Source organism: Oryctolagus cuniculus, chromosome 19 (genome assembly GCF_964237555.1).
Source record: "Oryctolagus cuniculus chromosome 19, mOryCun1.1, whole genome shotgun sequence".
Taxonomy (NCBI): Eukaryota; Metazoa; Chordata; class Mammalia; order Lagomorpha; family Leporidae; genus Oryctolagus; species Oryctolagus cuniculus.
Window position 1 is genome coordinate 26,109,862 of NC_091450.1, and position 13,742 is coordinate 26,123,603.

Sequence of the window (13,742 nt, forward strand, 5' to 3'; positions counted from 1 at the left end):
CCCAATACCTTGCCATATAGAGAATAAGAAGGTAACCTACTTAGGAGGTAACCTGCACCCTTGTAAGTGTGAGGTTATGAAAACCTCTCTTATGCCTTTTGCCTATGCCCGGCTAAATGGCTGTGTGCGGGTAGGGGGTCCCAGCCTCTGCTTTTGCATCCAGGACTGTGCCTTGTGCATTGATTGGGAAATTCGGACACAACACAGTGTGAGCTCCTGGCTGTTGGGAGATAGTTCTTCTTGGGCCTCTTAATTATTTTTAAAAAGATTTATTAAAAAGGCAGGGTTGTTAGGTGGGTAGACAGACATTAGCCTATGTATGAGGGAGAACAGTGGGAATGTTTTGGAGCAAAATGGGAACTTTTGTGTGGTGAGGAAGCAAAGCAGTTTACCTCTCAGAAGCCATTGTTCAATAAGCTGGTTGGTGGCTCCCCATTGCTTCCCACACCAAGGGAGCTGTTAGGTCCTTTACGAAGTTCTAGGGGGAATTTTAGGAATTCCATGCCTGGGAAATCCTCCACCAAGCCCTATCCCAGAGGGGGTGTGGGGGGAGGAGAAACAGAGGGCCCCAGTCTGACTGCACGCTGGGTTCTCAGTTCCTCTCTGAGATGCCTGCCTGGTCCCTCTGTAAGTAACAGAAGAGACAGGATATGAACTCACAGCCAAAACACATTTAGTCAAGGAAAAATAAACCCGCAGAGGTGGCTGACGGCGGGCATGCACACAGAGCAGACATGTGGCAGAGGGCTCGGCCCTCCAGTGGTCTGGGTCTTCCATAGCTCAGGGTGGGCTTCCATAGCTGAGGGTCGGGAGGGGGAGGGTGGTGAGCTGCACTGAGCTGCTTCTCACAGGCTTTCAAACTTGGAAAAGAATGCAGAGGGTGGGGTGGGGAACAATACAGGGTGTGGGATTGATCTGGTTTCTTGAGAGAATGCGGAAAAAAGTCCCTGTGCTTTCAGGCTAGGAGTTGCAGTGGCTGAGGCTTACGTCCTCATCTCACTGTAAGGTGTCCAGCGGGTAACAAATCTTCCCAGGCAGACGAATCAATTAATTCACAGGCTTTTATTGGGCTTCCGTTCCCGGGCAAGGTTCCCTGGTCCCAACAGAGCAACAGAGCAGAGGCCAGGGAAGTCAGAGTTTGGGAGAGCTCCTTTTATAGATTCAGGGCGTGGGGGTTAAAGGTTGAGGCGGGTCTGAAGCTCACTGGTTGACCTTTAGGCACCCGCAGGGACCTTGACGAGGACTGTCTTCCCCGGAAGTAGGCCTCTCCATTCCCGGAGTGTAGGCCTCCCCTCCTTGCAGATCCCAAAGCTGCCACTCACTCTCTACTTCTCTTCCTTAGACTTGGCTGCCTGCTTACTGCTACTCTGTGTCTCACATCTGAGTTCTTTCTTGTGCAAATGAAGTGGGAAAAATCTGGGAGACAGACTAAGTTCCTGAGCCTGAGGCCACACCTCCCCCACCCCGTGTAATCCAATCATCAGACAGATGACTCCTCCCCAAGATGCACCTCCCCTTACCTGCTGTGTAACCACTCCCCCTTTCAAAACTGAGAAGAAGCCCGGGGAAGGCGCTCTCTCTCTTTCTCTCCTTACTTCTCGGACCTAGGGCCAACAGAGCAGGCTATGAAATTCCCCTTTTTACCCTTCCTGGCCCACTCTCCCTAAATGAAGCCCTCTGTACCTGTGTATTCTTCTCACTTTGTAAATAAACCTTGCAATGCCGCATGCCTGTGCTTAGAATTCTTCTCTAAGTAAAAGGCAAGAGCCTAAGATATTAGTTTTTTTTTTTTTTTTGACAGGCAGAGTGGACAGTGAGAGAGAGAGAGAGAGAGAGAAAGGTCTTCCTTTTGCTGTTGGTTCACCCTCCAATGGCCACCGCTGAAGTAGCACCTTGACAGTAGGGACTCCATTTTGGAGCACTTGAGACTCTATTCTGGGAAAGCACCCCCCCCCCCCCCCGAGACTCTGGTCTGAAACTATGATCTCAAATAGTCGGACAATACAGTGCACTACATCACCCTTGGCAGAGCACAGAAACCCCCTAGCATGATCGCTCAAGCTTGAAAGTAGAAAGGTTGCACCTGGGTTAATAATAAAGATGTGATTTGTCTATGTCTTACATATAATTAAAACTAATAATTGGATTAATGTCAAGATCATAATTGAAAATTGTTAAGATTGTAACTGGTATTGTCAAGATTATAATGAATATTAATTTCACTTAGGTCTTAGGTTATCTTGACCCCAGTAACTATGTACTCTCTTTTGATCTTAGCAACCATGTATTCCCCCTCCCGATTTTGCGGTTTTTGCCTTTATAAACCCTGTAGCTTTGGGCCTCGGGGTCGAGAGTTCTTTGGGGCATGAGCCCACTCTTGGCCGCCGGCAATAAAGGACTTTAAAACTTTTTCAGTGTGTGGCGCTCCTCTGTCAGCACTCGCTCAGGCACAACACCGCGGCTGGCGTGCTGCAGCTGGTGTATCGCGCTGATCTGATGGCAGAAGCCAGGTACTTATCCTGGTCTCCCATGGGGTGCAGGGCCCAAGCACTTGGGCCATCCTCCACTGCACTCCCGGGCCACAGCAGAGAGCTGGCCTGGAAGAGGGGCAACTGGGACAGAATCTGGTGCCCTGACCAGGACTAGAACCCGGTGTGCCGGCACCGCAGACAGAGGATTAGCCTAGTGAGCAGCGGTGCTGGCTAAGATATTAGTTTTGACCCAACCTAGTGCACAATACAAAGACAGGAACTTCTGAGCAGCCATCTCCAATGAGAGAGAGAGAGAGGGAGAGAGAGAGAGATATTGATTGATTATCTCCCATCTGCTGGTTTACTTACCAGATGGCTACAACAACCAGATCTGGACCAGGCTGAAGCCAGGAGCCAGAAACTCCATTCCGGTTTCCCGGAATAAGGGTGGCAGGAACCCAAGGACTTGGGCTGTCATCCACTGCCTTCCCAGGCACATTAGCAGGAAGCTGGATCAGAAGTGGAGCAGCCAGGACTCAGACTGGCACTCTGATATGGGATGCTGGTATCACACATGACAGTTTAACCCTCTGTGCCACAATATTGACCTCTTTGTTTTTATTTGTTTATTTATTTGAAAGGCTGAGTGAGAAAGAGGCTCCTTTTTTTTCCTTAAATATATTTATTTATTTGAAAGGCAGATTTGCAGAGATGCAGAGAGAGAAAGAGATCTTCCATATTCTGTTTCACTCCCCAGATGGCTGCAATGGCCAGAGCTGCGCGGATCCAAAGCCAGGAGCTTCCTCCAGGTCTCCCATATGGGTACAGGGGCCCAAGGACTTGGGCCATCTTCTACTGCTTTCCCAGGCCATAGCAGAGAGCTGGATCGGAAGAGGAACAGCCAGGAAGGACTCCCATATGGGACGCTGGCACTGCAGGCAGTGGTTTTACCCGCTAAGCTACAGTGCTAGCCCCAAGGTAGTTTGAATTTTAAGAGACCTCTTGACAGCAAATAGTGCTTAACCCACTGGATGAATGAATGGTGGTAAAATTCCAGACATTCCAGTAATAAAGAGTTATCCAGCATCTACCCTGGGCCAGACAAGGTGCTATGATACAAGGGTAAATATGTGTTCTCTTTCCTCAGAAAGCCTGCAGATAACTTTAGGGGCTGGAGAAGCGGCCAGACTGTTACCTAGCAGAGCAAGTGCTAAGAAGATGAGAAAACGTCCCTTGGGCATCTACCCGTGGGTGGGGGGAGACCACCACCTCGAAGAGGAGCATCCAGCCTTGGCACAGTCTCACGCTCAGTGACTGCTCTAAATATTTACCAAGAAAAGCAAGAAACTGGTGATGTAACCGGTGAAATGGCTGCAGAGAGAAGATTACCTTGGTTCTTTGTCTCACGTGGAAGAAGAATGTCCAAACAGGCAAGCAGACAAGGCAGAGAGAAAAGCAAGCTTTATTTAAATTAGAGACCTGATGGAATGGTCAGGAGAGGGGCTCCAAGAGAGGCAAAACCGAAGGGGCTGGTGGTAGTGGTTTTTTTGTTGTTGTTGTTGTTATTTTTGTTTGTTTGTTTGTTTTTTTGACAGGCAGAGTGGACAGTGAGAGAGAGAGACAGAGAGAAAGGTCTTCCTTTGCTGTTGGTTCACCCTCCAATGGCCGCCGCGGCCGGCGCACTGCGCTGATCCGATGGCAGGAGCCAGGTGCTTCTCCTGGTCTTCCATGGGGTGCAGGGCCCAAACACTTAGGCCATCCTCCACTGCCCTCCCTGGCCACAGCAGAGAGCTGGCCTGGAAGAGGGGCAACCGGGACAGAATCTGGCGCCCTGACCGGGACTAGAACCCGGTGTGCTGGCGCCGCAAGGCGGAGGATTAGTCTAGTGAGCCGCGGCACCGGCGCTAAAGATAACTTTTGGGGAAAGCAAGCATTGTGCACCCTCAGTTCCCACCGGGACCCACCTTCCTCCCTGTTAAATCGCAGTAAGGGCGCAGGCGTGGGAAGGCTGTGGATCTGCCTCCTTCAGCACTACCCTGCAGCTCGCTCCACAGGGCGTTCCTTCAGCTGCGTGGGGAGTTCCTCCGCAGAGAGGGCCACACTACTGGGTTTGTTTACTCCACTGCACTCTTTTTTTTTTTTTTTTAGGAAGATCTTTTTTTTTTTTTTTTTTTTTTTTTTTTATTTTTGACAGGCAGAGTGGACAGTGAGAGAGAGACAGAGAGAGAAAGGTCTTCCTTTGCCGTTGGTTCACCCTCCAATGGCCGCCGCTGCAGCCGGCGCACCGCGCTGATCCGATGGCAGGAGCCAGGAGCCAGGTGCTTTTCCTGGTCTCCCATGGGGTGCAGGGCCCAAGCACCTGGGCCATCCTCCACTGCACTCCCTGGCCACAGCAGAGAGCTGGCCTGGAAGAGGGGCAACCGGGACAGAATCTGGTGCCCCAACCGGGACTAGAACCCGGTGTGCTGGCGCCGCAAGGTGGAGGATTAGCCTATTGAGCCACGTCGCCGGCTCTCCACTGCACTCTTAACTCCGTCATTAATGTTCTGTTTTCTGGCTGGTCGTCTCTCTGTTCCCAGCAGAGTGTTTTGCACAGTATTAACAAATGGGGTTGCTTCATGGCCAGATTTCATTGTCTGATGTCGCAGGGCACAATTCAAAAGGCTAGTGGGTGAGGGACGGGTGGGTTGGACTGTACTCCGGGCCTGGCTACAGCTACTCCTAGAGTAACTCCAAAAGAAGCTGAGAATATAAAGACATAGGCCAGCAACTCCTAACTGTGCTGATCAAAGTTACTGAATTTCTTTGAAAAGTCCTTTCTCTGGCCCCAAATGACCCAGAGATGATTCAGCTGGTGGTATCATGTCCCCGAACGGATCTCACACACTGAAAGGACTTGTTTGAAAGTTGTCAACCAGCAGAGAAGGAAAGAAACTGACTTGTAGGCAGAGGAGGCAAAGGCTCAGAGAGGTGAAGAAGGAGAAAGCATGCTTGGACCACCTGCAGCTTCAGGTGTGTAGGTATTTTCTATGCAAATATGTGTGCACATGCCCACTCACTGAGCCCCGGCCAGGGCTAATTTCTCAGTAGACGTGGGGGATGCAGCACCTGGGGCCATGATACTTTAAGTATGTTTTCATTTCAATTTTATTTTGAAATCAGAAGCAGCACTTTAATATGATAATAATGAATATATAACAATGAATCCAGCCTAGGTTTTATTTGGTTTCATATCAATGCAGTTGTGAAATATAGGTTTTTTTCGTATTTATTTTTATGAAGGGAGAGACTCCAGGGTGTGGAATGCGTAGAAGCCGCAAAAATCATGTTGTGGCCCTGGCCCACTGTCTGTGCCAGCCGCTGTCTTCTTGCCAGCACTCTGTTGTTGAATGAATGAGTGAACTGTATGTTCAAAGCAGGACAAATGTTGGGTGGATATAAGCCCAGACTGTGGATGGTCTTCACCGGTGGTTAATGAACTTGGACTTGGATTCGAATGAGAGTCCTGTGGAGGGACCAGTGTGGGTAAAGATGCCTCCTGCAATGCTGACTTACTTCCCATACTGGAGCACTTGGCTGCTCTGCTTCTGATTCAGCTCCCCGCTAACGTGCCTGGGAAAGCAGCAGCAGATGGCCTGAGTGCTTGAGTCCCTGCCTCCTGCGTGGGAGGCCCAAGTGGAGTTTCAGGCTCCTGGCTTCAGCCTGGCCCAGACCTAGCTGTTGTGGCTATTTGGGGAGTGAACCAGTGAATGGAAGATCTCCCACTGTCCCTCTCTACTGCCATGTCTCTCAATGAAATTAAGAAATAACTCTTAAAAAATAAAGACGTAAAAAGGGAAGTAGAAAATAGAGATGAATGGAACAAGGGAAGAGTGAGCTGGGATAGAAATGTGTCTGTCTTTCTGATTTTGCTGTCTTATGCTTTTTCCTCTATTCTGTATCTGTGTGATAGTATGTAGTTAAACAGAAACACTCCTACTATCATTATTGATGTTACTAAATCAGATGGCACTTTAAAATATTTTTAAGATTTGTTTATTTGAAAGGCAGAGCTAGAATGAGAGTGACTGTGAGAGATGGGGAGAGAGAGAGAGAGACAGAGAGAGAGATTTTCCATCTGTTGGGTCACTCCTCTAATGGCCACAACAGTCAGGGCTGGGCCAGTCTGAAGCCAGGAGCCGAATACTCCATCCAGGTCTCCGCTGTGGGAGGCAGGGACCCAAGCACTTGAGCCATCATCGGTGCCTCCCAGGGTGTGCACTAACAGGAAGCTGGGCCAGAAGCAAAGCTGGGACACGAGCCCAGGCACTCTGAAATGGGACGCGGTCATGCTAAATGGTTATGACTGAGGCTGGTGTGGCGAGTCGTCAAAGAGTTCACCAGAGCCATCAGATAGCGTGAGCAGAGTTAGATTTACTGTCTATACTGCAAGGGAATAGCGGGCAGCCAGGGCACCTGGAAGCTGATGGCTGCTGCCACGTGGGCTGTAATCTGGGAGCCGCTGCCTAGGGGCTTTCCTGCCTCTGGGGACTGGTGATTTCCCTGTTGCTGGAGGCTTTGCCATCTCAGGTGCCCAGGTAGTAACCTCCACAGCAGTGGCTTAACCTGCTGTGCCTCAAACCCACCCTGCCGGGTGCTATTGTATTAGTTACAGCTTTCTAAGTTGCAACTGAGGCAAGCTCAATACTAAAACCAAACCAACCAACAAAGTGTACTGACTAACTTAACCAAAATGTTTAGGGAGCTTCAGGCACAGCTGAGTCTTGGAGCTTAAGCAATGTTAAAACCGAAAAGCAAAAAACCAACCTAAAAAAGCAGAAAAAACCTAGCCTCTTGAGGCTTGAGTCTTCTGAGCTAGCAAGCCCAGAAAACAATGCTGGGGAGCCACACCTAGGTCCCTACAGCACATCTTCACACATGTGAGACTCCTCCAAGGCTTGCGACACAGCCAACTGCTATGTGGCTTTAGGTTTATTTTCTGAGAGTTTACAGATCAGAGAAGGCTCAAAATTGCTGACACATCATTAGGAAAATCAAATTACAAATTCAGGGCAGAGAGAGGCATTGATTAAATAAGTTGACTAATTACCCGTGAGCTTGACTTTTCAGATCAGAGAATGGAAAGGAGGGTGGAGGAGTCCCAATGGATCAGCTCCCAAATTGTGATTCTATAGATGCCGTTGCAACTGTAAATTTGTCGGTATTTTTTCACCTCCCTGGCTTGTTTTTCCTTAATGCATCCCATTTTCCTTTCAGGAATCTGCTTTTTTTGTAGTACACAGTCCTGCTGCGATTGTCCATATTCTTCAGGGGGAAAATATTCTCACACTTACTAAAGGGCAGTAAGAATTTTATCCAAGGACCCACTGCAAATCGGGGTTTTACAATCAGGGAAAGAGATTGGGTTCAATTTCAAATACAACAAGGAAAAGTGGGGACTTACAGCCAGCATGGTGGAAAGAGGGTGATTAGTAAGTAGGGAGAGAGACACAGAGAGACATACCTTCCATCCACTGGTTCACTCCCCAAATGCCTGGAATAGCCAGAGCTGGGCCGGGCTGAAGCCAGGAGCCTGGAAATCTATCCAGTTCTCCCCTTTGAGTAGTAGGGACTGAAGTACTTGAGCCGTCGTCATCTGCTGCCTCCCAGGTACATTAGCAAGAAGCTGGATCGGGGTGCCGTCATCATCTGCTGCCTCCCAGGTACATTAGCAAGAAGCTGGATTGGGGTGGAGGAGCCAAGACTTGAACTGATACTGATATGGGATGTAGGTGTCCTAAGCTGTGGCTTAACCCACTGAGTCACAACACCAGCGCTTAATCACTGTTATTGCAGGCGTGAGACGCCTTTGATTTCTACCGATCTTGGTGGGAAAGATGACTGAGCCCAGAGTTGGGGTATGGGTACGTGAGAATGGGGAACACTCATGCTCCATTTGGGTGATGGAAGGTAGATGAAGCTTCTCAGGAGAAGAACTTGACTGTATGGAGCAGAATTTTAAGGATGTGCATATATTCATTTACTATGAAAATTTCAATTAAAAATCAATTCCAATCCTAAAGCATTCTCTTTTACTTTCAAAATGTTAAGTAATTTTCATTTTTGGGAAATTTCCTTAAGGAAATTGTGTTGGCACAAAGAGTTGACTTGTCAAATTAGATTTGTGAATCATCAGTTTAATCCAACACCAAACCCAACTAAGTACAAGAAAGATGTGGGCACAAATGTTGCATCCTTTTCTAGAAGAGCCTGGATTTATGAGGGAGCAGGTTCCTAATAGTTCTGTGTTGGTTTTGGATTAATCAATGAATACCCAAGGATGGGTGTAGATCATTGTCCTCAGAGCACACAGTTTTGGTTTTGTGGTTTTTCAGTTTTATTCTCCATTAATTGTATAGATAGAAATGCTTAGATAATCACTTCCTATTCTTTAGCCATCCATTTCCCATAAAACCCCAGGTTTACTCACAGTAAGCAATTTGGATGGGCCAAGTTCATCCTGCTAAACACATGCGAGGGAAGGGAGTCCCTGTCTCTTTCTGCTACACACTGCCCATTTTTAAGAGGGTCTGGGGGAGGCCATCATTTCCAGGGGCTCCCTGGTTGGGAAAGAATGGGTCAGAGGTTGCTGTAACTCTTTCCTTTCTGGAAGTGATGTAGAAAGTAAAAATGTAGTGAGATGGTCCTGAATTTCTATGATGGTTCGACTTGCGATTTTTCAACTTTAGGATGTTGTGAAAGCAATATGCGTTCATTAGAAACTTCATTTTGAATTTTGATCTTTTCCCACGCTAGCAATATGTGGTACGATACTCTCATCATGCTGGGTGGTGGCCGCCGTCGCAGCTGCCAGTCTGCCACCGATGAAGACAGGAAACACGGGATGCTCTACAGTATGCTGTGATGCTAGGCTGAGATGTTCAGTAGGGTGGGCGTCTTATGTGCATTTTCAACTTATGATATTTTCAATTTACAATGGATTTATCTGGATGCAATCCCATTGTAAGTTGAGTAGCATCTGTGTTTAGGGGGTGGTTATTGACTTTTTTAAAGATTCATTTTATTTATTTGAAAGACAGAGTTACAGAGAGAAAGGGAGGGAGAGACAGAGAGAGAGGTCTTCTATCCACTGCTTCACTCCCCAAATGGCTGCAGTGGGAGGGATGGGGTGAGGCTGAAGCCAGGAGCTTCCTCCTGGTCTCCTGTGTGAGTGCAGGGGCCCAAGCCCTTGGGCCATCTTCTTCTGCTTTTCCCAGGTGCATTATTAGCAGGCAGCTCGATTTGAGGTGGAGGAGCTGGGACTTGAACTGGCGCCCATATAGGATGCCGACATCATAGGCGGCAGCTTTACCTTCTATGCCACAACACTGGCTCCTAGTTGTTGACATTTTAAAATAATGACACTTAAAAAGGTAATTCTAAAAAATTAAAAAGCATAGTTCTCATACCAATGCATTGTCAACTTGAGTCAGAATTTTATTTATTTTTAAGATTTTATTTGTTTATTTGAGAGGTAGAGTTACAGACAGAGATCAGGAGAGATAGAGAGAAAGATCTTCCATCTGCTGGTTCACTCCTGAAGGCTGCAGTGGCCGGAGCTGGGCCAATCTGAAGCCAGGAGCCAGATGCTTCCTCCAGGTCTCCCACGTGGGTGCAGGGGCCCAAGGACTTGGGCCATCTTCCACTGCTTTCCCAGACCATAGCAGAGAGCTGGATAGAAGAAGAGCAGCCGGGACAGAATCGGTGTCCATTTGGGATGCCGGTGCGGCAAGCGGATGCTTAGGCCGATACACCACACTGCTGGCCCCAGAATTTCATTTATTAATGAGGGGATGCTAGGATGCAAAAGCTGGTCTGAAGGAGACAAGACACTGGAGGAGTCAGGGGATGTGGGTGGGACTCATTAAATTTGCAGAACCTGTGGCGCACCCCAGTGGAGAGGTCAAGCGGGCAGCTGGGTGCGCAGGTCTGGGAGTAAGAGATGAATGGGCTAGAGACATAAATTAATGAGTCAGCGGCATTTAGAGGGTATTCAGAGTAATTCAAAGTACCGGAAACGGATGAGATCAGCGAGGAAGTTCATTAGATTAATTATATTGCTCTGCACCGAAATAAGGTAGGGCTCTTAAAAGAGATTAAATCAAAGTAAAAATATGTTTATGATTGGTCGTGGAGTGAAAAGCAAACATGAGTTAGAGAAGATGATGCGGTTCTATTTAACCACCAGAGCAGTTAGGGGTGAATCATGAGGTTGGGCCAGGTAGTCACCCACTTAGTTGCAACAACAGTCTGAGAATTCTTTCTCAATTTGCAGAGGATTAATAAAACCTACAGCAAGGTTAATAAACCCCTTGCATTTAACTTTTTTTTATTGAGATTTTGAAAGTAGTTTTGTCTGTGCATTTCATGTAATTCTCAAAAATATCGTATTAGGAGTACACACACACACACACACATATATATAAAAGATTTATTTATTCAGGGCTGGTGCTGTGGTGTAGAGGGTAAAGCTGCTGCCTGCAATGCTGGCATCCCATGTGGGCGCTGGTTCGAGTACTGGCTGCTCCACTTCCGATTTAGCTTTCTGCTATGGCTTGGGAAAGCAGTAGAAGATGGCTCAAGTCCTTGGGCCCCTGTACCCACATGGGAGACCCAGAAGAAGCTCCTGGTTCCTGGCTTTGGATTGGCACAGCTCTGGCTGCTGCGGCCAATGGGAGTGAACCAGCAGATGGAAGACTCTCTCTCTCTCTCTCTCTCTCCCTCTGCCTCTCTATAACTCTGCCTTTCAAATAAATAAATAATTTTTTTTTAATTGAAAGGCAGAGTTACACAGAGAGAAGAGGCAGATAGAGAGAGAGAAGTCTTCCATCCGCTGGTTCACTCTCCAGATGGCCTCAAAGGCTGGAGCTGTACCAATCCAAAGCCAGGAGCCAGGATCTTGTTCTGGTCTCCCATGTGGGTACAGGGGCCCAAGCACTAGGGCCATCCTCCACTGCTTTTCCAGGCCATAGCAGAGAGCTGGATCAGAAGTGGAGCAGTCAGGACTTGAACCAGCGCCCATATGGGATGCCAGCACTGCAGGTGGAGGCTTGACCTGCTCTGCCCCAGCACCGGCCCTGGGATATATATTCTAATTGCCTTCCGCTCACACTGTGGGTGAAAAAGGGTCTCCCACCCTAATATGAGATTGTTGAATACAGGGCATCTTACTACGGGCAGATGAGCTTAACAGCAGGGATTTAGCCACATACTCAGCCTTGAGAGAAGGGCACTGGAAAACGTTTAGGGCTGCCAGGGTGGGGTGGCCGTCAGGAAGAGAATGAACCAACACTTTCTGTAGTAACAGGAGGTTAAGGTGACCCTGCTTCCTGAGAAGACGCAGGTGACTTGTGTGAATCATTTCATCGGTGGGCCAGGGATTGAAGCCTGCTGGATGGAGGACCGGATGGGGTGCAGCTGGCCCAGTGCTAGGGAACAAACCCAGTGCTGCTGCGGCTCCCTCTGGCTGGGGGGGGGGGGGCATATCCGGTGACAGCTGGGGAATGTGCAGTCTCTGAGGCTCAGCAGATGTCAAGGCCACACAGGAACTGCAGGGGCTGGGAGCAGCAGCTATGGGGCCCCAAGTTACAGGTGAGAGACTGAAGGGGAACAAGCCACTGGCCAAGGTTACCCAAGGACAGAAAGCAGCCAAGTCATTTTATGCATTTTTATTATAACAATCTTCAGACATGCTCAAATGGAGGAGTCGGTACCATGAACCTTCCTCCAGCCATCATAGGCCTCTGCTGTCCAGTAAGACAGACGCCAGCCACATGTAGCAATTTACATTAAATAAAATGAAATCGTGTTCCTTAATCACACTCTGTTTCAAAGGTGCAATAGCTACATGTATTATATAGCTTAGATGTAGAAGGTTTCCATTGTTAGAGAAAGTTCTATTGGATAGTGCTTTTGTAGATTGAACAATATTTTGTGTGTTTCATTCATCTTTATTTCTTTCTGTATTACTTTATAGTGAATTCCAGGCAGTTTTTAGAAGGTACCTATAATAGTCAAATTTATAGCGACAGAAAGTAGAACAGTGGTTGTCATGGCTGGGAGGGAGGTGAGGGGAGTTGCTATGTAACGGGTGCTGCGTTTCAGTTTGGGCTGATGAACGGTTTACTGGAGATGGGTGGTGATGATGGTGGTTGTACAAGACGTGAGCGGACTGAATGCCATGGCGCTGGACACGGAAACGTGACTCCCATGGTCAGCTTTCTGTTATCTATATTATACTACAATGAAGTCCAAGAGAAAACAGCGACACAAGCATTTGGCTTCAAGAGAACAATTCTGGGGCAGGCATTGTGGCTCAGTGGGTGAAGCTGCTGCCTGCAGTGCTGGCATCCCATATGGGTGATGATTTGAGTCCTGGTTGCTCCACTTCTGATCCAGCTCCCTGCTAATGTGCCTGGGAAAGCAGCAGAAGATGGGCCCAAGTGCTTGGGCCCAAGTGCTCTGGCTCCTGGCTTCTGGCTTCAGCCTGGCCCAGTCCCAGCTGTTGCAGCCATTTGGGGAGGGAACTAGCAGATGGAAGATCTCTGTGTGTGTGTCTCTCCCTCTCAAAGAAATAAAATACATCTTTGGAAAAAAAGCAAATATTTATTGGGTGTTAATTTGTGCCAGGCTTTGTGCTAGGCCTTAGAGTTGAGAACAAGGCAACTGCTCCATGGTGTTGTTTACTAAGAAGACAGACCTCAAATAAATAGCCATGGAAATAAAAGTTAAATCAAAACCCAGACCAGGGGCTGGCGCTGTGGCTCACTTGGCTAATCCTCTGCCTGTGGCACTGGCATCCCATATGGGTGCCGGGTTCTAGTCCCAGTTGCTCCTCTTCCAGTCTAGCTCTCTGGGAGGGCAGTGGAGGATGGCCCAAGTGCTTGGGCCCTTGCACCCACGTGGGAGACCAGGAGGAAGCACCTGGCTCCTGGCTTTGGATCAGTGCAGCGTGCCAGCAGTAGTGGCCATTTGGGGGGTGAACCAACGGAAAGAGGAAGACCTTTCTCTCTGTCTCTCTCTCTCACTGTTTAACTCTGTTAAAAACAAACAAACAAACAAACAAAACAAACAAACAAACAAACAAAAAAACCCAGACCATTAACATAGAACCTCTGTGCTACCTGCTGTGTTGGGTCTGAACGGCAGTTTTGACCATTTCTCTCACGATTCTGTCACTTTCAGGGTCACAAAGAACATCTTTTTTTGTGCACTCCTCACAGCAGCTGGGGC

At 48.2% G+C, this 13,742-nt stretch overlaps 1 long non-coding RNA gene across 1 annotated transcript in view; it reads left to right on the forward strand.

Annotated features, from left to right (window-relative positions):
- The window catches only part of LOC138847155 (uncharacterized), a 99,461-nt gene extending 95,454 nt beyond the window's left edge, over window positions 1-4,007 (forward strand). The window contains exon 3 of the long non-coding RNA XR_011384808.1: window positions 3,619-4,007. This is a non-coding gene — a long non-coding RNA (uncharacterized lncRNA). The remainder of the gene's footprint in view (window positions 1-3,618) is intronic.
- The last annotated feature ends 9,735 nt before the right edge of the window (window positions 4,008-13,742 follow it).